The sequence below is a fragment of the Narcine bancroftii genome, chromosome 3 (assembly GCF_036971445.1).
Source record: "Narcine bancroftii isolate sNarBan1 chromosome 3, sNarBan1.hap1, whole genome shotgun sequence".
Classification (NCBI taxonomy): domain Eukaryota; kingdom Metazoa; phylum Chordata; class Chondrichthyes; order Torpediniformes; family Narcinidae; genus Narcine; species Narcine bancroftii.
Window position 1 is genome coordinate 121542454 of NC_091471.1, and position 26461 is coordinate 121568914.

The 26461-nt window shown below is 41.2% G+C and overlaps 1 long non-coding RNA gene across 2 annotated transcripts in view; it reads right to left on the minus strand.

Annotated features, from left to right (window-relative positions):
• Positions 1–837: 837 nt before the first annotated feature.
• LOC138756214 (uncharacterized) overlaps positions 838–26461 on the minus strand; it is a 72657-nt gene continuing 47033 nt past the window's right edge. For both annotated transcript variants that reach the window (XR_011352869.1, XR_011352871.1), the window contains exon 7: positions 838–993. This is a non-coding gene — a long non-coding RNA (uncharacterized lncRNA). The remainder of the gene's footprint in view (positions 994–26461) is intronic.

Here is a 26461-nt window from a genome sequence, read left to right on the forward strand (position 1 = left end):
CTTATTAATAGTTCTTCAATGCTTTTGAATTTGATGTAATGAAAATAGATTTGAGATTTCAGGTTGATCTTTGATAAGCTTCAATATTTCCTGTTTTTTTTAATTTCAGTTTTTCAGCATCTGCCGTATTTTTCACTTTGAGTGAGAAACCTTGGCAGCTTTCACAACTGCAGGCAATAGTATGGTCATTCCAACTGTGGAGAAAGCTGCTACAGGAAAAACTAAGCTGATGTAAAGCATTCTACAAGTCCATCCATGTAGCATGTAAATTTGTACAAAAATATGGAAATGAGGTCTTTTCAAGTTGGTTTTGAATAAGCAGAAAATCTTGTGATTGCCTGAAGCTCAGAGTTTATTAACCTCTATTTAATATTTTACTTTTTAAAAAAAGTGTAGTCTTGAATCCCATTATTCACTTTATCCCAATATACCAGGAACTTTGAAACATCTTGAATATTATAATATGGATGAAGGTCATTTGGTCCTTTGAGACCATGCTGGCTTTAGTAGAGAAATTTTAGCTATCTTTTTCCCTCTTCATTCATTCCTCTGTGCCCTATCACATGCCCATCAACATCATTATTTGGTTCCATTGCCTTTATGATGTGGGAAGAAAGTGAAGTACCAGAGTAAACCCATGGGGTCAGAGGAAGAACATGCAAACTCTCCACATATAACAAGGTCAGGACTGAACCCAGGTTCCTGGAGTTGGGAAAGCAGCAGCCATCCTTCCAAATGTGTCATGTAACCACAGGATATTCATGGCAATTAAGAAGCCATTATTTTAATTGCATAGAATGAATTGAGTTAGTTTGAATTTAACCAAAATGGAATATCTGAAAATATAATGGATGTTCCATATTTTTCCGACTATATTGATAAGCATGATGATCTGTCATTGGACAGACTTTCTGTTCTATGCCAGTCTCCAAGGTACAATTGTAGTCTTGGCATTTGATGAATCGTAACCTTGAACCTGTAGTCCACCACAGTCTGCAATAGAAATTTGCAATCACTGAAGTGCCAGTCTTATATTTTTCAGTCTACTACTGATGCCCTTACCATGGCTATGGAAGTAGAGTTCATAAAATATATGTACAAAAATGAATTAACCAACATATTCCTGCATTATTTAGTTACACATCGAGCACATGGTTCTAAAAAGAAACAAAAAAATAAACTTTAAGGACAGTATACATTGTTACACAGTTATGCTTGAGTAAATTATTTTTACAGCAGTCAATTTTGTACTGTTAATGTTCTGTGACTTTTTTTAGGAATAGAAGTTATCCATGAACATTGAACAATGATTTAACATTTAAATTAAAATGAAAGCTTTTCTGTCATACCACACTTACCTTGATTAATTTTCATCAGTAATTCTGTTGTACAGTGGAACCCCATTATAATGCTATAATTTGGGGTCCAAATAATTGCATCGCAAAAAAAGAAATGTCGCACTAAATTGGGGTTTCACTGCTGTGTACAATATATACACACATCATTCATAGCAGCACTCACCCCCTTCCCCCATTCAGAGCAGCACTCACCTCCCCCCAAGGAAAACTAAAACAAAAATTATTTATTCTTTCGGATAATTTGATGTTACATGATACTCTGGTAGCCTTTAATAATTAAAAACCAAAATAGTGTTATGATCAACAAATACAGATTAACAGCAAAGCAAAAACTGCACATATTGTAATTTTTTTTTTAAATCAAGAGGTCAAGCTACATCTATGGAAAGAGAAACTGATTTAACACTGAGATTGAAGACCCTTCAGCATACTACATACTGAAGTTGAGAGCAACAAAAACATAGGTAAAAGATGTGAAATCCAGTCAAAACTGTTGCAGAATTTGAAACTTAAGAGAGAATCTTGAAAATGCCCACACATCAACAGTGTTTGTGGAGAGAAGAAAATTGAGTTAAAATCACACCCAATAGCAGAAATAGCTATGTCAGATATAAGGAGAAAGCAAGTTACTTGAAATCATTGCATGGCTGTCATGTTCCCAGGCAGGTGATAAGGTACTATTCTTTGGGACAATGCAGGAAGTCACAAACAGGTCAGATTGGGAATCCAAGGAAAGCATCCAGCCTGGACAGAGTTTATGACTGAGTATTAAAGATCTGTGTTGAACAATTTACCAATGTATTCATGGATACCTTCAATATATCACTCCAGCAGGGTACAATACTCACCAGTTTCAAACAGGTGTTAATCATACTGGTGCCCAAGAAGAGTGTAGTTACCTGCCTTAACGACTATCGACCAGCAGCACTTACATCAACAGTGATGAAGTGTTTTGAAAGACTGGTGTTGAAGCATATCAGCTCCTGTCTGATGGTGATATGGTACATTTGAGTTCATCTATAATAGCAACAGGTCTACAGCGGATGCCATCTCACTGGTTGAAGGCAAAGCCCTGGAACACCTGGACAGCAAAGATGCATTCATCAGGATGCTGTTTATCGAATACAGTTCAGCATTTAACACCATCGTCCCTCAAAACTGATCACCAAACTCCAAGGGCTCAACACCCGACTCTATAAATGGATATTGGATTTCCTCACCTCCAGACCACAATCAATGAAGATTGGAAAAACTTCTCCACAATCTCCATCAGTACTAGAGTACCAGAGCACCACAGGGCTGTATCCTTATCCCTTTGCTCTACTCAATTTACACCTACAACTGTGTGGCTCAGTATGGCAATAACACCATCTACAAATTTATCAACGATGCCATGGTAGTGGGTTGCATAAAGAAAGGCAGTGAGTCAGCATTCAGGATTGAGATTGAAAACTTGGCTGAATGGTGCCAACAACAACCTTGTACTCAAGGTCACCAACCGTAAGAAGCTGATTGTTGACTTCAGAAGGGAAAGCCAGAGGTATACAATCCAGTGATCATTGGGAATCAGAGGTGGAGAGGGTGAGAAAATTTAAGTTCTTGCAAGTCACTACCTTGGAAGATCTTTCCTGGACCCAACAAACTAATGGCATCATGAACAAAGGATGCCAGCACCTCTACTTTCTCAGGAGTTTGTGGAGGATTGGCACCAGCAACCCTGCCAAATGTTTACAGATGTGTGGTGGACCAGCTGCATCACAGTCTGGGATGGGGACATCAATACCCCTTAGCATAAAACCCTGCAAAAGGTAGTGAACACAACCCAGGGCATCACAGGTAAATATCTCCTGACTATTAAGAACATCTCCAGGGAACACTGCATCAAGGATCTACACCAATCAGAACACACTCTCTTCTCACTGCTGCCATCAGTAAAGAGGTATAGATGCCTCAAGACTCACACCACCAGGTTCAGGAACAGCTGCTAACCCTCCACCATCAGACTCCTTAACAAAAGACTCAATCAGTGACTCACTTAAGGATTTTTACTTGAGCACTTTAGAGAGTTTTTTATTCTTTCAAAATTGCACAGTCAGTTTGTTTACATTCATTATTTGTTTACAGTTATTTGTTTGTTTACATATATACACCAGGTACAGTTTCTTTTTGAACTACCAGTATGTGGTAATTCTGCCTCACCCACAGAAAAAAGGAATCTCTGGGTTGTATGTGATGTCATGTATGTACTCTGACAATAAATCTGAAATCTGAAATGTGAAAAAAAGGAGGATAATTAAATTGACAACTGTAAATTTAGGTTATCACTTTGAGGTTCTCTACAAATTCAGCATCCAATCAGTATTTATTGTTTACAGTATAGGGGAGATCATATTGTGACATGCTTGGAAGAAGAGCCAGGATGGACTACTCAGATCCCTGGATTGGTTGGAAGGGATGAGTAAAAGAGCAGGTACTCTGTCTTCCACATGGGAAATTGACCCTTGTTGAACAAAACAAAACAATTTGCAGATGCTAGACATCTGAGAGAAAAAAAAACAGAAAACTTGGAAACATTCAGAAGGTTAGTCAGCATCCCTGGAGAAGGAAGTAGACTTCCTGTTTCAGGACAATATCAGGAGCAAAACAAGAGATGTCCATGTTATTGCCATGCAGTTGATGAGGGCCAAGATGGAATATGAGATGTTCCTTCAATTTGCGGGTGGTCCCTGACTGGCAGTGCATGAGACCATGGACCGACATGTCAGCAAGGGAATGAGGTGTGGAATTGAAATGGGAGGCCATTGGGAGATCCCTGCTATTGTAGTGGACAGAGCTAAGGTGCTCAATAAAGCAATCTTCCAGGCTGCACTCAGTCTATCCAATTCAGAGGAGACCTCAACGGGAGCACTGGACACAGAAGATGATCACTGCAGATACGCAAATGAAGTGTTGCTTCACTTGGAAAGATGGTTCAAGGCCCCCTATGGTAGTGAGAGTGGAGATGTGGGTGCAAATGCAGCAACTTCTTTGGTCACATAGGTAGGTGCTGGGGGGGCGACTGGTGTGAAGTAAGGGAGGCATGGAGGGAGCAGCCTCTGTGGAAGGAGTACAGGAAAGGAGAAGGAAACATGTGTCTGGCAGTGAGACCATGTTGTAGGTGGCAGAAATGGTGGAGGATGATATGTTGGATGTGGAGGTTGATGGGGTCGTAGGTGATGACATGGATAATCCTGGTCTTGCTGCGCATGGCGATGCAAGGGGCCAGGGCAGATGTATGAGTAATAGAGGATATGAGGGTAAGGGCTGAGTTGATAATGGTAGAGGGAAATGTTTCATCTTGTATTCATGTGTGTGAGTTCTTAGATAACACATGGATGAAGGAAAAGGTTCTTTACTCTAAATTTGTTGTAAACAGCAACATGAGGCATCCCAAGAAGCTGCAATCCTCCATTATAGATCTCTCTTACAGCAGTCTCTCCATCTGTGTGATCTCCTGCAGGCAGCCAAGTCTATTCAGACATGAATTATGATCCTTAAAACCTTGGTAGTAGCAAATGCAAACATGGTCACTATCATTACATTTCCCTTTCTTAAAACAAAAGTAGCTTATTTTTAACTAATAGATTTTCTTTGTATAAGTCTGCAATTTTAACTTTAACACCAGGAACAAAAATTTTCATTATAATCAACATTGTTAACATTTTTTAAACTTGTTTTCAGTGTTCACATTTACATACAATAAAACTTGAAGAGCAAATAAGATAGCACTATTTCATTCTATATCAGGAGTCTTTAAGTTTTCTCAGTGAGTCTCTTAGGGGAATTCACATGTCTTGATGATCTCCTGATTGATTGTCCCTGAATCTAAGTTATTGCCTCAAATGATGTCTTCTCAGATGTGTATTCAGGTTGTTCAACAGTATCCGTCTTTCCATCAACTGTGGCTGGACCCATTTGAAGTTCTCGATAATTTCTTCACAGAACAGCACCTTCATCAGTCTGAATGGTGTGTCATCTTGTCTGGACTTCACTAAGGACAGTTCCCTTCTGAGTTCATAAGTTTGTTTGGACTTTTAGCCTTACTTGGTCACCAGTGTGGAGTTCCGATAGGTTTTTTTTCCTCTTTTCTTTCTGTTGTTCTTTGAAATTACTCACTTTATCCCCCTCTTTTATTTTTAGGAAGTTCTCCTGAATGTGTAGATTTGATCTTAGTCTGGGTCCCATGAAGAGTTGTGGTGGTAGCATAGCAAACTCAAGCTGTGTTGTGCGGTATACTAGCATGCTCTGGTAGAAGTCCATTCCACTGTCTTTTGCCTTGTTCATCAGTCTTTTCACTCTCTGTACTGATTTTTCAACTAGACCATTTTAACTACAAATGCAGACTTGACATGGTATGTACAAAGTCCTAATCTTTTGAAAAATGTTGGAACTTTGAATTGCAAAACTGGTGTCCATTGTATGTGAAGATATCATTTGCCATGCCATGTCTGGAGAATATGGCTTTCATAACTGTAATTACAGCATCTGAATTGATAGAGTTCATTCTACACACTTCTGGATACAGGGAGTAACAGTCTGTGACTACAAGATGGTCCTTCCCTTGACATTTGAATAGGTCAGTGCCTACCTTCTGGTAAGGTCTGTATGGTGCTGGGTGTGGCTTTAGTGGTTCTGCAGGATTGCTTGGTTAATATTGTGCAGTTTGACACTTCATTTGCTATATCATTGTTGATTCTTGGCCAATACATCACCTCTCGTGCTCTTTTCTAACACTTTTCGATTCTGAGATGTCCTCCATGGATCCTATTTAGCATCTTTTCTCAGATTATTTGGGATAAGGATTTTACTTCCTTTGTAGATGATCTCTTCAGCCTCTGATAGTTCTACCCTGCAGTTCCAGTACTCTGAAATGTCAGGAGAGCAGTCCTGCTTCATGATGGGCCATCCATCCAAGATGTTTTTTTCTCAGTTGTCTCAGTGTTGCATCTTTGTGTGTCTCTGACTATATTAGCTCCATTTTTGCAACTGATATGTGCAGTGCACTTGTCATCCTGTTCACATCTTCATCTATTTTGTTGTTTGTGGGCTCTCTCATGTCCACAACTTCAGATAATGTGTCTGCTGTGTACATTAACTTACGTGGAGTATACCCCACATAGAGTGTATAGCGTTGCAGCCTAATCATCATTCTTTCTATTCTAAGTGGACATTCATTTAATGGCTTTTGGAACAATGCAATCAAGGGCTAATGGTCAGTCTCTACACTGATATCTTGTCCTGACACAAACTAATGAAATATGATGCTAAGAAGCTCCTTTTCAATTTGAGCGTATTGCATCTCTGCATCTGTCATTGAGCGTGTTACATATGCATTCATCACATTTTTGCAGAAGAACTGCAAAAACTGCAGAAGAACCAAGCCCACTATGTGATGCATCTGATGATATCTTGATGAGTCTCGTTAGGTCATAAAACCTCAGAACTGGTTCCTCTGTGAGCAGTTTCTTTAGGTCCCTTCATGACTTTTCATGGTCATGATCCCACTCCCATTCAATGTTCTTTTCTGTTCATCTTCGCAATGAAGTCATCTTTTCTGAGAGGTTGGATATGAATTTACCCATATAGTTGACCATTCCATTAAACCTCTGTATGCCCTTTTTACATTGTGGCTTTGGCATGTTCCCAATTGCAGACACATTTCTGGGATCTGGTCCGATGCCCACACTGCCAATAATATCTCCTACATATGTTAGTTTGGTCACCCCGAGCTGACATTTCTCTCTACTCAGCTTCAGGTTTGCTTTCTTTGTTGCTTCCAGCACTGTCCTTAGTTTCTCATCATGTTCCATTCTCATGATTCCCCATACTATGATGTCATTCATTGAGTTATCAACTCCATTCAGTTCTCATCAACCATGTGGATAGTTTTGTGATATACTTCAAGAGCTGAGGCAATTCCCAATGGTAACCTTAGGAAATTGTATCTGCCAAATGGATTATTGAACCTACTTTATCCAATTTTAGTGTTAAAACCTGCTGAATAACTTTGCATTGGCAAACTGTCACAATTTCTTTGTGCGTTTGAAGCTTAAAGTGTTCTTTCTCTATTGCTCTCTTTAGATCTCTTGGATCCAGGCAAATTCTAAGCTTTCCATTCTTTTTGTCCATAATGACACGTGAACTCACCCACTCCATTGGGTCATCTATCTTCTGAATCACTTTAAGGCTTTCCTTCCTGTCCAACTCTGCCTTTAGTTGCTTTTGAAGCGCAAATGGAACTTTTCTGCATGGATGTATTATCAGTGGCACATGTTTATCCACTCTGATTGTGTGTTCTTCTGGAAGGCCGACAAGACCCTAAATAGGTCATTGGACTCCTTGATGACTTCATCATAGACTGTCTCTCCTTCACTTTCCACAGCAAGGATTCTTTATACCAGTTCAGTTTCTCACAGGCTGTGAAACCTAGTATGGCCTGTACATCCTTTGGTACCACGATGAATGCTAGCATGTGCTCCTTGTCCTTGTATTTCACTTTGACCATGCATTCTCCTTGCACTGGTATATTGGTACCTGAATATCTTGTCATCTTCAATTTTGTTCCATACATCTTTGGTCTGGGTCTAATCTTTTTAAAATCAGTCTCTGATATGACAATAATTTGTGCTCCAGTATCCAATTTAACTGAAATGTATTTGCATTCTCTTTTAATCTCAGCATCCAGTTTCTGTTTCCTATCTTGTTTTCAATCACAATGTTGAAATAGAATTCCTTTATCTCCCTTTCATCTACTGCATGAACTTTGCTTTGTTGTACTTTGTTCCAAAAGTGACGGGCATAATGGTTGCATTTGTTGCACATAAAGCATGTTTTACTATATGTAGGACACTTTTTTGGTAAGTGTGTACCACATCTCTTGTATTCGTATGTGTGAGTTCTTAGACAACATGTGGATGAAGGAAAAGGTTCTTTACTGAAAGTTGTTGTAAACAGCCCATGAGGCATGCCATGAGGCTGCAAGCCTCCATTACAGATCTCTCTTACTGCAGTCTCTCTGCCTGTATGAGCCCCATTTTGGAAGCCAAGTATAATCAAACAGGAACTATTATCCTTAAGCCCTTGCTAGTAGCAAATGCAAACAGGATCACTATAATTACAGGAAAGCTATGTTGTTTGAAGAAGGAGGACATCTTGGTTAATCTGGCCTGGAAGACCTCATTCAGGCTGCAGATTCGATGGAGATGGATGAATTGAGACAAATAAATGGAACTGCATGTAAAGGCGTATAGTCAAGGTAGCTACGGGAGTTGGTGAGTTTGTCAAAGATATCTGTCTCCAGAGATGGAGACAGAGAGATTGATAAAGGAGGCAGTGTTGATAGAGAGATGGACCAGGTAAATTTGAGCTTCGGGTGGAAGTTGGAAGCAAAGTGAATAAAATTGGCGAGATTGTCATGGGTGCATGAGGCAGCATCAAAGTAGTTGTCGATGTAGCGAGGAAGAGTTAAGGAGCCTTGCCAATGTAGATTTATTGCATGGATTGCTCCACATACCCAACAAAGATGTAGACAAATCTACGTACCCATGGCTACCTTTTTGACTTGGAAAAAGTGATATGTGTTAAAGAAGAGTTATTGTGGGTTAGGACAAGTTCTGCCAAACAGAGGAGGGTGTTAGTGGAAGAGTCTGGTTGGTTCTGTTGTCGCAAAAGACTTTAGAATGGGAGATGAAGGAGTATACTGATTGAATGTACATAGTTAAAATTAGGTGGTTGACTTCAGGGAATTAGAAGTTGCTGAAGTGTTGGATGGTGTGTGAAGAATAACAGACATAGGTCCGGAAGGACTGGACCAAGGGTAACAAAGTAGAGCTGAGTGATAGGATATTTTACAGATTCCAGTTCATTATTTAAGAATCATTGTGTGATATTTTTGAGACACATTCATTAGAAAATGTAAACAGTGGATACCAGTTCAGTGGGGCAGAAGCACATGGAAATGATGGGCCTGCTGGGACAATTGGGTTTGTGGATCTTAGGTAGGAGGTAGAACTGGGCAGTGTGGGGTTTTGAAACAATAGGTTGGAGGCTGTGCCAGGGAGAAGACCGGAAGAGATGAGTTCAAAAATCATTTTACGATTTTTTTTTCTACAATCATAACGTGTTTCACTCCATGCTAAATTACCAAGGAGAGTTTGTCACAATCTCATCTCAAGCATCAAACAAATAGAAAAATAATAAGATAATTTATAGACTGCATCACGGTCAGCTCATTCTCTGTGTCATTTAAAATATAATGTTTATATTTTCTCAATGATTGTGTCTTTAAAAATATAACACAACGATTCTTAAATAATGAACTGGAATTTGTTAAACATCATATTTCCAATGAAACTCAGTAACAAATATGTTAAGGAATGTGTAAATAATCAGATTGCTTTCTGCACAATATTTTCTTCACAGCAAATATGACAATGCAGGTGATTAAGAATCTGTAATCTTGTTGAGAAAAATTTGAGCTGAAGGAAAAGATGACTCCCCTGAAACTATATCAGAATCAGAACTTAATATCATTAACAAAATAAATACAGAATTTTATTTTATCTCTTTTAATCATCTGCAATTTGTAATACATCTAATTGGCTTTAATTCACAAATAATTATTTGCTTAATTATTTTTTTCATGAACTGGACTTTGCTGCAAGTTTAGATCTTAGTGTTCATTCTCAAATGGGATAATACTGAACTCAATCCTTGAATCTTTGCAATCCTGGTGAAAGTGTTCCCACAAATCCGGTTAGAAAATTGCAGCATTTAAAACTAGGTATACTAAAAGATCGATGATATAATTACCGTAATATGTTAGGATAGTGTCCAAGATGCATGACAACCTTCAGGTGGGCTTCCCACTGCCTTGTCCAATTTGCAGGCTAAAGTTAGGAGTTCAGGACGTATTGCTGGATGATGCTGGGCAAGTAACAGAAACTAGTTTGCAAATGATATCACATTCTTCATGCAGTAATGGTAGAATGAAGGAATGGTTAGGCTGGTGAAAGTATTGACAATGTAGTATGTTTGTTCTCAATGGTGTCAAGTTGCTTGAGATTTGTTTAGGCTCCACTCATTAAGTCTGATCGAAAGTATTTCTCCACACTCGTGACTTGCATCTTGTAAGCGGCATAAATAATATGGAATATGAGGGGACAATTTAATCCTTGATGAATATCCAGTCTCTAACCTCCTCTCATCCTGTGGGATTAGAACCATAGAACCATAGAATATAACAGCGCAGAAAAAGGCCCCTTCTGCCGTTCTTGTCTGTGCTGAACAATTTTTTTTGCCTAGTCCCACTGACCTGCACCCAATCCATGGAATCTGCCAAAGCAACCTTGTGTCTTTTTTTTTCTGTCTTTATAATTTATTTCTTGAGGTATTTCTTGCATTTTTATACTCCTCAAGTATCTCATTTGCTCCATGTTGCCTACACAACTCTCTCTTCTACCAAACCAGATCTCCAATATCCCTCAAAAAACCAAGGTTCCCTATGCCTGCTAACCTTGCCTTTAACCCTGAGAAGAACATACAAACACTCTACCCTCAAAATTTCACCTTTGAAGATCCTCCACTTACCTCACACATCCTTGCCCGCAAACAACATCGCAATCCACATATTCTAGATCAGTTCTCATTTCCTCAAAAATAGCCTTTCTCCAATTTAGAATCTCAACCTAAGGTCAAGAACCATCATTCTCCATAATTAACTTGAAACTAATAGCATTATAATCACTGAAACCAAAATTCTCCCCTACAAATACTTTTGTCACCTGTCCTGCCTTGTTCCCTAATAGGAAATTCAGTATTGCACTCTCTATATATTAACTTAGAAAACTTTCTTGAACAAATTTGACAACTCCAAGCCATCCAGCCCAGTATGGGAGTCCTAATCAACATGTAGAAAGTTAAAATCTCCAATTATCACAACTTTATGTTTCCAGCAGCTGTCTGCTATCTCTACAGATGTGCTCCTCCAATTCTTGGTGACTATTAGGCAGTCTATAATACAACCCCATGAGTCTGGTCATACTTTTCCCATTCCTCAGATCCACCCATATAGCCTTAGTAGGTGACTTCTCTGGACTATCCTGCCTGAACATAGCTGTGATATTTTCCCTGATGAACAATGCCACTCCTCCCCTTTCCATCGCCCCCCCCTCCCACCCCGAGTCCCTTTCTATCACATCTGAAGCATTGGAAGCTCAGAACATAAAGCTGCCTGTCCCACCCTACCTGCAACCATATTTTATTAATGGCCACAATGTCATAACTCCACATGCCAATCCATGCTCTAAGCTCGTCTGCCTTTCCTACAATATTTCTTGAATTGAAATAGATGTACCCAAAGACATTTCCACCACAAAAAAACCTGCTGACTTCTAACAGTGCATGCAATTTTCACATCATCTTTTACCTCCTTCACTCCTCTATCTGCTCAAGCACTCTGGTCCCCATCCTCCTGCAAATCTAATTTAAACCCATCGGAGCAGAACTGGCAAACCTTTCCGCAAGGATATAAGTCCACCTCCAGTTCAGATGCAAACCGCCCCATCAGACCAGATCCCACCTTCCCTTGCAGAGAGACCAATGATCTTGAAACTTGAAGCTCTCTCTCCTGCTCCATGTCTTTAGCTATGTGTTAAGCTGCATTTTCCTCCTATTTCCAACCTGGCACAGGTAGAAATCCCGAGATCACCATCCTGGAGTTCCTGACCTTCAACCTGGTGCCTAATTCCGTGACCTCTCCTTGCAGGACTCCTCATCCTTCCTACCCAGCTCATTGTTCCTTACATGGACCATGACATCTGGCTGCTCACCCTCCCTCCTGAGAATGCTATGAACTCAATCTGAGATATCGCGGACCCTGGCGCAAGGAAGGCAACATATCACCCAGGATACTCCATCTCTTTCACAGTAGCTCCTATCTGTACGCCTAACTATAGAATCCCCAATCACTACAGCTCTCCTCTTCTCCTCCCTTCCCTTTTTTGCCATAGGACCAGACTCCGTGGCTTGTCCCTGGTAGGTTGTTTGCCCAAAAAAATCAAACATAGTATCTTGCTATTGAGGACTGTCTGTTTACTTTTCCTCTCCAGACTGTCACCCATTTGCACACCTCGCACCTCCTAGGTGTGATAGTGTCCTTGTAACACTTGTTTATCACCCCTTCTGCCTCCCAAATGATCCGGAGTTCATCCAGCTCCAGCTCCAATTCCTTAACAGTTTGATAGGAGCTACATCTGGATGTACTTCTCACAGATAAAGTTGTCAGGGATACTGCTGGCTTCCGTGATGATCCACGTTGTGCAAGAGGAGCATTCCCCTACATTGGCTGCCATTCCTACTGTCTATATCAAACCTGCCATACCTGTTTTTACCTGCTGAATCCTTTTTGTTCCTCGAGTAGGGTGGCCTTTCTTACTTTATTCCTACACCACCACCTCAGCCTTCTTGCTGAAGCCTTTCCACTCTGGCTTAGCCCACTCTGCTACAGTCCCTCACTTTTATAGTGATGTTTGGGTCACCTGACCTCGATTGCACAATCAACTGCTATCTGCAGAGTGTCTCCTTTTCAACCCTTTTGTCTTTTACTTGAACTCGATTGCCCAATCAGCTGCTCCTCTGTGAAACTTGCCGGGCACCTGCAGGTGATTGTTCCATGAGCCTTATGAACGTTTGGATTTGTTACATGAAATTCTTTTTAGTTTTTGTGCTATTGGGGAGAATTTAAACTAATATGGCAGGGGAGTGGAAATCTACACAGAAAGAGAGAAAGAAACAGAGTGGTTAAATCAAGTTTAAGACAGACTTGAGGAGGACTTCACAGAAGGTGTTCATGCTAGCTTTCTTGAACAACATGTTATCAAATTGATAAAGGAAAATGCTCTCTTGGAGCTGATCCTCCCCAATGAGACATGTAAAATTAATAATCTTGTGGTTAAGAATTCTCCTAGAAAGGGTGATCACAATATGATGGAATTTCTCATACAAATGGAAGGTACAATACATTAATTAAAAAAAAACATGCATTATGTTAAACAAGGGAGACTACAATAGAATGAGGGAATAATTGTCTAGCATAGATGGGGACCACATGCAATATGGTGGGAAACTAAAAGAATATTGAAAAACATTCCAGGAGATGTTTCACAATGCTCAATAATAGTATCGTCATCATGGCTTGGATTTGGGAATGAAGATTTAGGAAGGTGACTGTCCACATCAGCTGAAGGCTCGCTGGTAGCTGACAAAGCCAATGCAGGACAAACATGTCTGGCTGCAGTTGCTGCAAGGGAAAGTCTGTTCTGGATTTGGTGATGCTGTGTCATGGTTCTACCTCCATCTCCTATTGACCTCAAGGCCAGCCCTCTGTGCGTCCCCGGAGGAGACAGAATGGTGAATGGTGTGTCACCATCTCAGAGACTAGAGTAGACCACTGGTGATGGTCAATGTGATAGGCTCCAAGGAATTTCTTCACTGAGTCTTGTACCTCTTTTTTCGGAGCCCCTCTATTACGGCCGCCATACAGCACAGTCTTGGGCAGATGATAATCCTCCATCCTAGAGATGTGCCTTGCCCAGCATAGCTGCGTCTTCAACAGCATGGTCTCAATGCTGGTAACCTTTGCCTGTTAGAGGACTTCAATGTAGGTGATGAAGTATTTGCTCCAGTGGATGTTGAGGACGGTGCAGAGGCAGTGTTGATGGAATGGCTTAAGGAGTTGTAGGTGGTGGCAGTAGGTGACCCACGACTCAGAGCCATACAGGAAGGTGGTCAGTATAACGGCTCTGTACACAATTATCTTTGTGCCTTTCTTCAGATGTTTGTTGCAGACTATTTTGTACAGTCTGCCAACTGTGCTGTTTGCCTTTGTCAGTCTGTTGTCAACCTCTTTATTGATCTTGGCATCTTATGAGATAGTACACCCCAGGTAGCTGACTGGTTGAGTGTCTTCAGCTCAGTCTCACCAATAGTAATGTGGGGTGGGTGGTAATCTTCTAGAGGTGTGGGCTGATGGAGAACTTCTGTCTTCTTCATGGTGACTTGCAGTCTGAAGAGCGTTACAGCCTTTGCAATGCAGAATGTAATACACTGCAAGGCTGTCCCAGTATGGGCAACAGGGCAACAATGTTGGCAAATAGTAGCTCTCAAATGAGTTGCTCCAATGTCTTGGTGTGGGACTGCAGTCACTTCAGGTTGAACAGGCTGTCATTGGTGCGGTACCGAATGTAGACACTGTCCTCGTCGTCAGGGAGCATCGTGCTGAAGAAGGTAGTGAAGAGAGTTGGCATGAGGATGCAGCCTCGCTTTACACCTTTGGCTATTGAGAAGGGCACTGAGAGGTTGCTGTTCTGACTGACTTGGTTATGCTGATCTTCATGTAGCTGGATGACCAACTGAGGAACTTTGGGAGGGCATTCCAGCCATTCCATGATTTGCCACAAACCTATCCTGCTCACAGTGTCAATTGCATTGGTAAGGTCGAGTGTCATGTGCAGTCTCTTGTTCCAGTAGTATATTCCTTCTTCCAGTAGTATATTCCAGTTAAAATCAGAGACAGAAGTGGTGGGGAGGGCCAGCCTTGGAAAACTAAGAAAAAAATTTATGGCATCAAACTAAAAACTTATGCACACAATGTCTTCCAGTGGGAAACTGGGTAAAATTTTAAACAGAACAAAGAACAACAAATCAAACAAATAATAAAGAGAAGATAGATTGTGAAAGTAAATAATATATTGAACCACTGTGAAAAAGGTAAGAAGCAGGAAAGGTTTATTGGGACTGATAATAGCAGAAGGGAAGAATGAATGTTAATGCTTTATAAAGGAAAATTTAAAGGATGCAAATGAGGTTAAATAGAAATGGTTGAATCATATGTGAAACTATCAACTTATTATTGATTTGCAAAGCTGTGGCATGTACAGTCGGAAAATGAGTTAAGAATTTTTCTGGCTTACTGGAAACATATGAGCCAGAAGATGAAGAAGTCAAATAGGGATGGGGTGCATTGAGTATTAGTAAAAATTCTAGTGAACAGAATCGTTGGATCATATCTGTGGGTTAAACAGGTGAACTTTGCAAAGCATTTGATCATTTTCTCTACTTAGATGAGAACTAGTGTCTTTAAGGTAAACTAGTCAAAAATAGGGATTGAAATCTGAATTAAAAAGAAAAAAATATTGAGAACTTTCAACATCAGAGTGGAAAATGGTTCAAGGCATTGAACGGAGGATGAAAAGTCATCAAATTGAAACATTATGTCTATTTCTCTCTCCACAGAAGCCGACTGACCTGTTGAGTATTTACTGCATTTTCTACTTTTGCTTCCTAAAATCAAAAATATATAGTTATCATTAAATTGCATTTTATAGGATTTTACCATGAACTATGCAATCACCACAATTCTTGCACTTAAAGTGTTTTAATTGGTCATGTCATCTGTAGGCCTATCAAGTTACAAAACGTTCTCTGTGGATTGTAGAGGAACCTTAAGTCGCGGCTCTTACAATGTGATACCAAAGTTCCTTTCACAATAAATTCAAGGATACATGGGAATGGGAAGTCAATGCTGCTCTTGACAGGACACATCTTGAAAACAAATTTTGAATCATATTTTTACTTGTATGACTCATTGTCATATATAATGTTTCTCCAGTCCAACATGGTGGAGAAAAGAAAACGATCTCCTCTGCCGATTCCCAGACATCACACTGATTCCTCTGGTCAATTTGCCATGGTTCACTTGCGTGATAATACTGACTTCTGAGCTACCCGGTAATTTGAAACCAATTTACCTTTCGAATACACATTATATGCATTTTTGTTTACAAGCCAGGTAATATGCGTGTGCAAGGTATGAAGGATTTTTTTTATATAAGTTGAATATAAAAGTGAACTTAATTGAATAGCCACTGGTTCTAAATTACATTGTTCTTTTAATCCCTTTAATGTAAAATAACCATATAACATCTTAAATAACAAGTGAAAAAGCTGAATGATGTTAAAGTTAAAAACAAAAACCATATAACAACTAAAAATACACCAATTAACCTACAAATCACTGTACATTCTTGGAGGGTGAGAGGAAACTAGAGCACCTGGAGAAACCCACTCAGACACAGGGAGAATGTACAAACTCCTGACGGACAGCAATGGTTACTGAACCTGGGTTAGGGTTACTGGTACTGTAATCTTCTTTGGCTTGGCTTCGCGATCGAAGATTTACGGAGGGGGTAAATGTCCACATCAGCTGCAGGCTCGTTTGTGGCTGACAAGTCCGATGCGGGACAGGCAGACACGGTTGCAGCAGTTGCAAGCGAAAATTGGTTGGTTGGGGTTGGGTGTTGGGTTTTTCCTCCTTTGCCTTTTGTCAGTGAGGTGGGCTCTGCGGTCTTCTTCAAAGGAGGTTGCTGCCTGCCAAACTGTGAGGCGCCAAGATGCACGGTTTGAGGCGATATCAGCCCACTGGCGGTGGTCAATGTAGCAGGCACCAAGAGATTTCTTTAGGCAGTCCTTGTACCTTTTCTTTGGTGCACCTCTGTCACGGTGGCCAGTGGAGAGCTTGCCATATAACATGATCTTGGGAAGGCGATGGTCCTCCATTCTGGAGACATGACCCACCCAGCGCAGCTGGATCTTCAGCAGCGTGGACTCGATGCTGTCGACCTCTGCCATCTCGAGTACTTCGACGTTAGGGATGAAGTCGCTCCAATGGATGCTAATAGCACTATGCTAACCACAACACTAACCATGCCGTTCAAAGGAGTTCATTGTTCATTTTAGAAGGAGACCTCGAGGGACCGCACATCTGTCTGTGTTAGTCTTCTTTATTATCCTCTGTAATCCCTTCAAATCGTTCAAAGTCGGATTGTTCACTCCCTTCATTAAAATGCATGAGGACAGGCTGTAACCGTTCTTCCGTCAGTGTTGTCGATACTGACACATCATTGCTGTCACTGCTTTCCTCATCAGTGGTGGAACCAGCATGATCATTATATACTCTGCCAGCTTTTATGAATCCACTGCGTATCATTTCTGGTGTTATCCTACGCTCTGGCAACCCATTTGCAAAGTTCAGTATAGGTTGCTCTTTTCAATCAGCTGGCTGGGGTGAATTCATGAATGTCATTCTGCATCCATTCCTCCTATTCTGAACTGATGAACATCTTGAATGGATGATTAATGGAAATATCAAGTGGCTGCAGTTTATGTATCAACCCACCTGGAATTACTGTAACGTGGGCGCCAACAGAATTTATAGTCTTTTGTGTCGAATGCTCTTTGTGAGCTGCCATGGAATCAAATACAAGTAATGATTTGTTTTGAAAACAAAAATGCCTGGTCTCGGCCTGTAATTCCTTTCCACCCTCAGTTTCATAACAATGGAGTCCATCCAACCTTTTTGTTACAGTACACAATCACAGTATTGGGCAGTTTTTCTCACGGCAATGTTACTCTTCAATTTCGTGCCCTAGCAGTGCATCCAAGGACTACAGTAAAGCACCACTTTTCATGTCCTATCATGGTTGTGGCCAAAGTTTTGTTCCAGAAGCAGCCGCAGTTCTTGTGGTGGAGATGTCAAAGGCCATTGGAACTTTGTCCGCGTTAATGATGTCCATAGGTGTCATTTCAAGTTCACAAATTTCATTGGTAATGAAGCTGTGAAAATCAATGATTTTCTTTGTTCCCACTATTCTGGAAGTCACTGACCTCAAGTTGTTCTAGCTCTTACCGACAATCCGTTTCACTTCATAAACTTAGATATCCAGAGGAACCCCACCTTGAAATTCAGGATGCCTCTATCACATGTTAGTAGACTTGCTTTCATCTAAATGGTGACTGTAGATACAGTCTGATTTTGATCTCTATGACTAAGAACCCATTCCTTCCAGTCAGACTAACTGGGGCCATTTAGCAATGGGGCCATTTAGCAATCGAGCCACAACATGCATGTTTTTAATGGATTCATCCTCTCAAGCTCAAATTTCTCTTTCCTCCAATTGCGGATGGATGATTTGCCAATCTTGGACTCTCTTGCTACCACCCTCTTTCTGGTTTCTTCTGCTCTGGTAACAATGTTCAGTTTGAAATTAGCAGTGGAAGATTTGTGTTCGACTCCTTGCATTGTCAAAACTACCAGTACTCTAGATCTCAAATGCAAAGGCCTTTTATACTGATTAGGCTAGATTGAATGTAGGTGATAGCTATACAGGCTGATACCATTATCTGTGAATGTATTGCTTTGATTGTGATTTTTATAGGACTTTTTATGAAGGTACTGAACAGGACTGCTGCACCCACATTATTTGTGTGTATGCGGTATATATGTACGTGTGTATTATACAAAAATATTTTTACTTAATTTAATATTTTCTGCACATTATTTGCATGTGTGCATTACATAAGTGAAAATACGGTATACATCTTGAAAACAAATTTTACAAAAGCCAATTCTGAATCATAGTTTTACATATATTGCTTCTCCAGTCCGACATGATGGTAAAAGGAAAAGGATCTCTTCTGCTGATTCCCAGGCATCACACTGATTCCTCTGGTCAATTTGCCATGGTTCACTTGTGTAATGATATCGACTTCTGAGCTTACCAGATAATTTGAAACCAATTTGAGGCTTTGAATAAAGCACAACACACATTTGGTGCCAACACTGATATTAACACAGAGATCCTTTGGCTGTAATAATTCCTTATTCTTCCTTTTCTATTTTTTTCCTCTCACTGTACTCCCTCTTGCTTTTGTATGCAGTTAATGACCAAACAAAGTTTCTACCAAAAGCTCTGTGAATGTGAAAGTGACTTTCACATGCAGTATCCTGTGATGAGCTGAAATGGCTTTCCTCATTCTTGGCTAGTCTTAGATGCTGTTTTTATGATAAGAATGTGTACTTTTGTGATATTAGGTGCAAAATATTTACTGCTTTAATTTAGTCCATTATGCCTGATAATTATTTATGTAATTACTCATTTTTTTACTTTAGTGGCAAAGTTTAATGCCAACAATTAATTCATAATGGTAATTACAACTTTACAGTTATAAACAAAGTTAATTTCAACCAAAAATCAATTCTCCACTGAGTGCGTAGACTGCACACACACTGATATCAGGTGTTCCTTGCTGGATAATTAATGGAAAGCATTGCTTGTGTTTTGCGTGTGAACTGCTTTAAAAGGTGTCTGAAAGCTGAAGGACCTATTTCAGGAACTCTCCAACATAAGAGGGACTTCATAATTGCATCTTGACATGATAGAAATATACAGAAATCTGGTTTTAATGGATGCCATTCCTCATTCAGCTTCCCTCAACTAAAAGTAAGAAATTGTTAATAATAATTTGCTCAAGCTCTTGATCATGTAATCCACAGCAATGAGTGATAATGGGAAAATAAATCCCTTCAGAGCTTCTTTCATTTTTCTTTTCTGCCCTGTGTATGGGACCTACAGACTGCTTAAACATGATTCACTCCTCATCTTGCATAATCTTGCATAAACAGCAAGATGATAAACTTTCTGTTTGAGATGTATCTTAATTAGTATTTAACATATCCATTCAATTTATTACTTCACAAATATTTGCAGCATCTACAAACAGGGAATTAATCAACTTAGATTCTAAATTCAGTTGGTTCACACAGAATAAGTAAAAACGCAGAAATGCTGGAGGAACTCAGCTGATCTTTTCAGCGTCTATAAAAGCAAAGATATATTGCCAATATTTCAGGCCTGAGGCCTTCCTCAAGGGGTAAGATTCTTCTTAGGCTCAGGCCTGAAATGTCAGCCACCTATCTTTGCCCTTTTGGACGCTGAAAAGACTGGCTGAGATCCTTCAGCATTTCTGTGTTTTTACTACAATCTCAGCATCTGCAGACTTTCATGTTTCACTCACACAAGTATAATTTGGGGACTGAAAATTATGTGTGATAACGTAACAGTATTTAACATATCTAATTACATGCATATGACATTTTTGTATTAACATTGTTTAACATGGTATTCATATTAATTGTTAAAACTCTGATTACTGAGAGGTGTATTTTGTATTGTCTTATTCAGGAAAAGTCACTGTAACCACATTGACACAATATATGGAGTCAGTGATGCTGAACTGAACAATGGTACTGAGATAAAATAAAGCTGATATGCTTCACTAACTAAGTATGCAGAATGACTGGATTTGTCAGGTGGTGACCAGAGAAAGTCTGTCATTGATTAAAAGAATAAACAAAAATACATTAAGTATACTTGTGGAAAGTATGTGTAATGAGATGTGTGAAACTTAGGCTTTATAGAGGGACCAAAAGGACAAAAGTTGTAATGACTTTGACATGACTCTGAGTACTTCAATATTTAAAAATAAAATTTTTGGGGGAATGATAAACAAACTGTTGTAGGACACAGTGGGTAAACCCCATCGATGGGGTGGAGGGAGACCCTAGTGATCCTCACTGCCACTCTAATGGTCCTGTGAATTGACCTTTGATCTGATTATCTACAGCAACTGTACCACACAGTAATGCAGCCAGCCTGGATGCTCTTGATAGAGCTCCTGGAGAAAGTTCACAGATTTGGGGCCCATAGCCTTTCCTCCCTCAATCTTCACAGGAAGTGAAATTGCTGTTACCCCATCCTGACATGTGAGAAGACATTTTGTGATCAGGGTAGGTCACTTAATATTCACGACCTGAACGTCGGTCTGCCCTCATTGCACATGAACTCCTCAGACTTGACATCGACATAGCCGCTCTCAGTGAAGTCCGCCTGGCAGATGTAGGCAGCTTCAAAGAACGCGGCGCGGGCTACACACTCTACTGGTCTGGCAAGCCTTCGGATGAACGACGCCTATCTGGTGTAGGCTTCATGGTCAAGAGCTTCATTGCCTCCAAACTCGAAAACCTTCCGACAGGCCTCTCGGACCGAATCATGTCCATGCGACTCCCACTTCAAAACAAGCGTCACAACACCCTCATCAGTGTCTATGCTCCAACCCTCCAGGCAGAACCAGCAGAAAAGAACAAGTTCTACACCGACCTGCGCAACCTCATCCAACGTACCCCTACAGCCGACAAGGTTGTCATCCTGGGCGACTTCAACGCTCGTGTCGGCAAAGACTCAGAAACCTGGCCAGGAATCCTGGGCAAGCATGGCGTCGGCAAGTGCAACGACAATGGGCGCCTCCTGTTGGAGCTCTGCGCAGAACAGCGGCTTGTCATTACAAACACCCTTTTTCAGCAGAGGGACAGCCTTAAGACCACCTGGATGCATCCCCGATCCAAACACTGGCACCTCCTGGACTACATCCTGGTGCGAGAAAGTGACAAACAAGATGTGCTCCACACCAGGGTCATGCCTAGCGCGGAATGCCACACTGACCACCGGCTGGTTCGCTGCAAGCTCAACCTTCACTTCAAGCCAAAGCCCAGGAACAATAAAGCCCCCAGAAAGAGGTTCAATGTTGGAAAACTGCAGTCAGACGAAGCGAGAGGAAACTTCCAGGCAAACCTCAAAGCAAAGCTCGACGTTGCAACCCGCCTCACGGACCCGTCCCCTGAAACCCTCTGGGATCAGTTGAAGACTACCATACTGCAATCCACTGAAGAGGTACTGGGCTTCTCCTCCAGGAAAAACAAGGACTGGTTTGACGAAAACAGCCAGGAAATCCAGGAGCTGCTGGCAAAGAAGCGAGCTGCCCACCAGGCTCACCTTACAAAGCCGTCCTGTCCAGAGAAGAAACAAGCCTTCCGTCGCGCATGCAGCCATCTTCAGCGCAAACTCCGGGAGATCCAAAATGAGTGGTGGACTAGCCTCGCCAAACGAACACAGCTCAGCGCGGACATTGGCGACTTCAGGGGTTTCTACGAGGCTCTAAAGGCTGTGTACGGCCCCTCACCCCAAGTCCAAAGCCCGCTGCGCAGCTCAGACGGCAAAGTCCTCCTCAGCGACAAGATCTCCATCCTCAACCGATGGTCAGAACACTTCCAATCTCTTTTCAGTACCAACCGCTCAGTCCAAGATTCCGCCCTGCTCCAGCTCCCTCAACAGCCCCTAAGGCTAGAGCTGGATGAGGTTCCCACCCTGGATGAGACATATAAGGCAATCGAACAACTGAAAAGTGGCAAAGCAGCAGGTATGGATGGAATCCCCCCAGAAGTCTGGAAGGCTGGCGGCAAAACTCTGCATGCCAAACTGCATGAGTTTTTCAAGCTTTGTTGGGACCAAGGTAAACTGCCTCAGGATCTTCGTGATGCCACCATCATCACCCTGTACAAAAACAAAGGCGAGAAATCAGACTGCTCAAACTACAGGGGAATCACGTTGCTCTCCATTGCAGGCAAAATCTTCGCTAGGATTCTACTAAATAGAATAATACCTAGTGTCGCTGAGAATATTCTCCCAGAATCACAGTGCGGCTTTCGCGCAAACAGAGGAACCACTGACATGGTCTTTGCCCTCAGACAGCTCCAACAAAAGTGTAGAGAACAAAACAAAGGACTCTACATCACCTTTGTTGACCTCACCAAAGCCTTCGACACCGTGAGCAGGAAAGGGCTTTGGCAAATACTAGAGCGCATCGGATGTCCCCCAAAGTTCCTCAACATGATTATCCAACTGCACGAAAACCAACAAGGTCGGGTCAGATACAGCAATGAGCTCTCTGAACCCTTCTCCATTAACAATGGCGTGAAGCAAGGCTGTGTTCTCGCACCAACCCTCTTTTCAATCTTCTTCAGCATGATGCTGAACCAAGCCATGAAAGACCCCAACAATGAAGACGCTGTTTACATCCGGTACCGCACGGATGGCAGTCTCTTCAATCTGAGGCGCCTGCAAGCTCACACCAAGACACAAGAGAAACTTGTCCGTGAACTACTCTTTGCAGATGATGCCGCTTTAGTTGCCCATTCAGAGCCAGCTCTTCAGCGCTTGACGTCCTGCTTTGCGGAAACTGCCAAAATGTTTGGCCTGGAAGTCAGCCTGAAGAAAACTGAGGTCCTCCATCAGCCAGCTCCCCACCATGACTACCAGCCCCCCCACATCTCCATCGGGCACACAAAACTCAAAACGGTCAACCAGTTTACCTATCTCGGCTGCACCATTTCATCAGATGCAAGGATCGACAATGAGATAGACAACAGACTCGCCAAGGCAAATAGCGCCTTTGGAAGACTACACAAAAGAGTCTGGAAAAACAACCAACTGAAAAACCTCACAAAGATAAGCGTATACAGAGCCGTTGTCATACCCACACTCCTGTTCGGCTCCGAATCATGGGTCCTCTACCGGCACCACCTACGGCTCCTAGAACGCTTCCACCAGCGTTGTCTCCGCTCCATCCTCAACATCCATTGGAGCGCTCACACCCCTAACGTCGAGGTACTCGAGATGGCAGAGGTCGACAGCATCGAGTCCACGCTGCTGAAGATCCAGCTGCGCTGGATGGGTCACGTCTCCAGAATGGAGGACCATCGCCTTCCCAAGATCGTATTATATGGCGAGCTCTCCACTGGCCACCGTGACAGAGGTGCACCAAAGAAAAGGTACAAGGACTGCCTAAAGAAATCTCTTGGTGCCTGCCACATTGACCACCGCCAGTGGGCTGATAACGCCTCAAACCGTGCATCTTGGCGCCTCACAGTTTGGCGGGCAGCAGCCTCCTTTGAAGAAGACCGCAGAGCCCACCTCACTGACAAAAGGCAAAGGAGGAAAAACCCAACACCCAACCCCAACCAACCAATTTTCCCTTGCAACCGCTGCAATCGTGTCTGCCTGTCCCGCATCGGACTGGTCAGCCACAAACGAGCCTGCAGCTGACGTGGACTTTTTACCCCCTCCATAAATCTTCGTCCGCGAAGCCAAGCCAAAGAAAGAAAAAGAAAAGAATTGGGTCTTAATACATTTACTGGTAAAGTTACCATTTTTATATTATTTTCCCTTTCCAAATAAAGAGCATTATTATGGATTTTATGTCAGGTCTGTAGTGTGAGATACTGGAGGTGGTTTTCATTCAAAATTAGAAAATATAATTTTCCTAAACAATCAGTAGGTCTAGACTATTAAGTGAGTCGTCAATACTTCTTGTATTTGATGAAAATAGTATGGTTAACCAAAGAGAAAGTATCACAGCCACACAGCAATCAAAATTGATACAGCAGATAATGGCTCTCTTTTCGATATTTGAAAAAGAAAAAGCATCTGTGGCAAGATCACTCTATCTCATTAGCCTGAACTGAGCTTATGGGAAAAAAAAATTACAAGTCATCATAAAATTTGTTTATGATGTTTCTGAGAGAGCTGAGCTTACACTCAGTCTTAGAAAAAATATTATATATCAACAACTGACAGATCTCATGTTAAAATTTAACCTCATGTTAAAATTGAACAGCAGAAGTTGTCTCCAGCAGTTCACCTAAGTATGAAGCACCATGACATAGTGATGAAGAAGACAGCAGGTTATCTAAAGCTAGTGAAGCTTGGTGTGATATTAATGGACAAAGATGACAAGGCAGGAACTGTCACATCTCCATGCATGCAAATGATAACATGAAATTACTAATATTAATTTGGAAGCTTTTAACCATATGGCTAAATGTTCTGTAGCTAATTAGGCTTTAAATGTGTCATGTCTTGGTAATAATACAGCAATAGTGTCTCTATTAGAAAATGGTACAATGACAAAAATAGAAGAGCTAATGTCTCATAATGACAGAGACTTGGGTTCAAATATGACCAAGCACAACCAATCCAATCAGGAACCTTTCAACTCCCGAGGCCTTTTAGGAGCCCCTCAAATCCCAGTTCAGATTCCTGATTCCCATGAGCCAGTCTCCAGCAGCCCGCAGCCTTTGTGAGACCTTCAACCTCAAGTCACCATCATCCTGGTCACAATCTGTTTTTTGCTGCTACCTTCAGGCAGAAAGTACAGAGGAACCGTGAGCACTCTGGGTTCAAGAACAAGTTCTTTTAACCAACAGCTATCAGCTCTTGAATCTTCTTAAACTACCCTAATCATAAGCTACTCCAAGACAATCAAAAGATTTGTTGGCATTATTGAAACATCACATTTTCCCCACTAAATGGAACTGTGAATATTTATTTATGTAGCTATTAAAGGATTCTTCAAATGCTGGGAATCGAGAGCAATGCCTGAAACATTAGCTCTCTATTATTTCCATAGATGTTGCATGATCTTCTGAGTTTCTCCATCACTTTTGTGTATTGCTCCATTTATTTTTATTCATCATGGTGATTGCAGTTACTTTGTTTATACTATTGTTGTTGGTGGATCCTACATACCTGTACAGCTACATCAAGTGAGAATTTTGGTGAATCCATACATTATACTTATGTATTTGACAATAAACGATCATATCATATCATACCATATTGCATTAAAATGCCAATTTTTCTTATCACCATGCTTTTGTTGCTGTACCAATGATCCCTCAATACCAACGGATGAAGAAAAGATATGAAGCATCTCCTTTGTGGTTTCTTTTATTGTAATAAAGGAACTTGGGTTCTTTTAAAACAACTATGTGTTATTAGCTAAAGAACTCATGTCTGTGTGGTGGCATCCATCTTGAATCTAATTGAAGCTGCAAAAAACTAGTCTCTGGGTCCTTCTAGTGGTCAGGAGTATCACTAGCACTCCATCACTACATCCACTTTCCTTGAGATGTTTAATCTAACAAGACATAGTAATACATTATTCATTTCAATTTAAAGTTCAACACAAATATAAACACAATGTCAGCAGCACAAAAATTTTAAGTGTGCAGTTCTTTTCCTTTCAGAGATTCAGTTTGGCCGGTGCTTTGACAACACATGTGGATCTTCTTAGCACAAGTACCTGTGTTGGCTCTGCTGGTGGTTTTTCCTCTGCTGCTGTGCAGGTTGGATCTTTTGCATTTGTCTGTTCCTGCAGCGTCTCTTACATTTTCAGCAGGCTCTTTAGATTCATTTTCAGTATTTGACCATCCTCTGTTCTGACAGTGTAGGATCTTGTATTTACTTCCTCCAGAGCAGTGGCCTTCTTGTCCC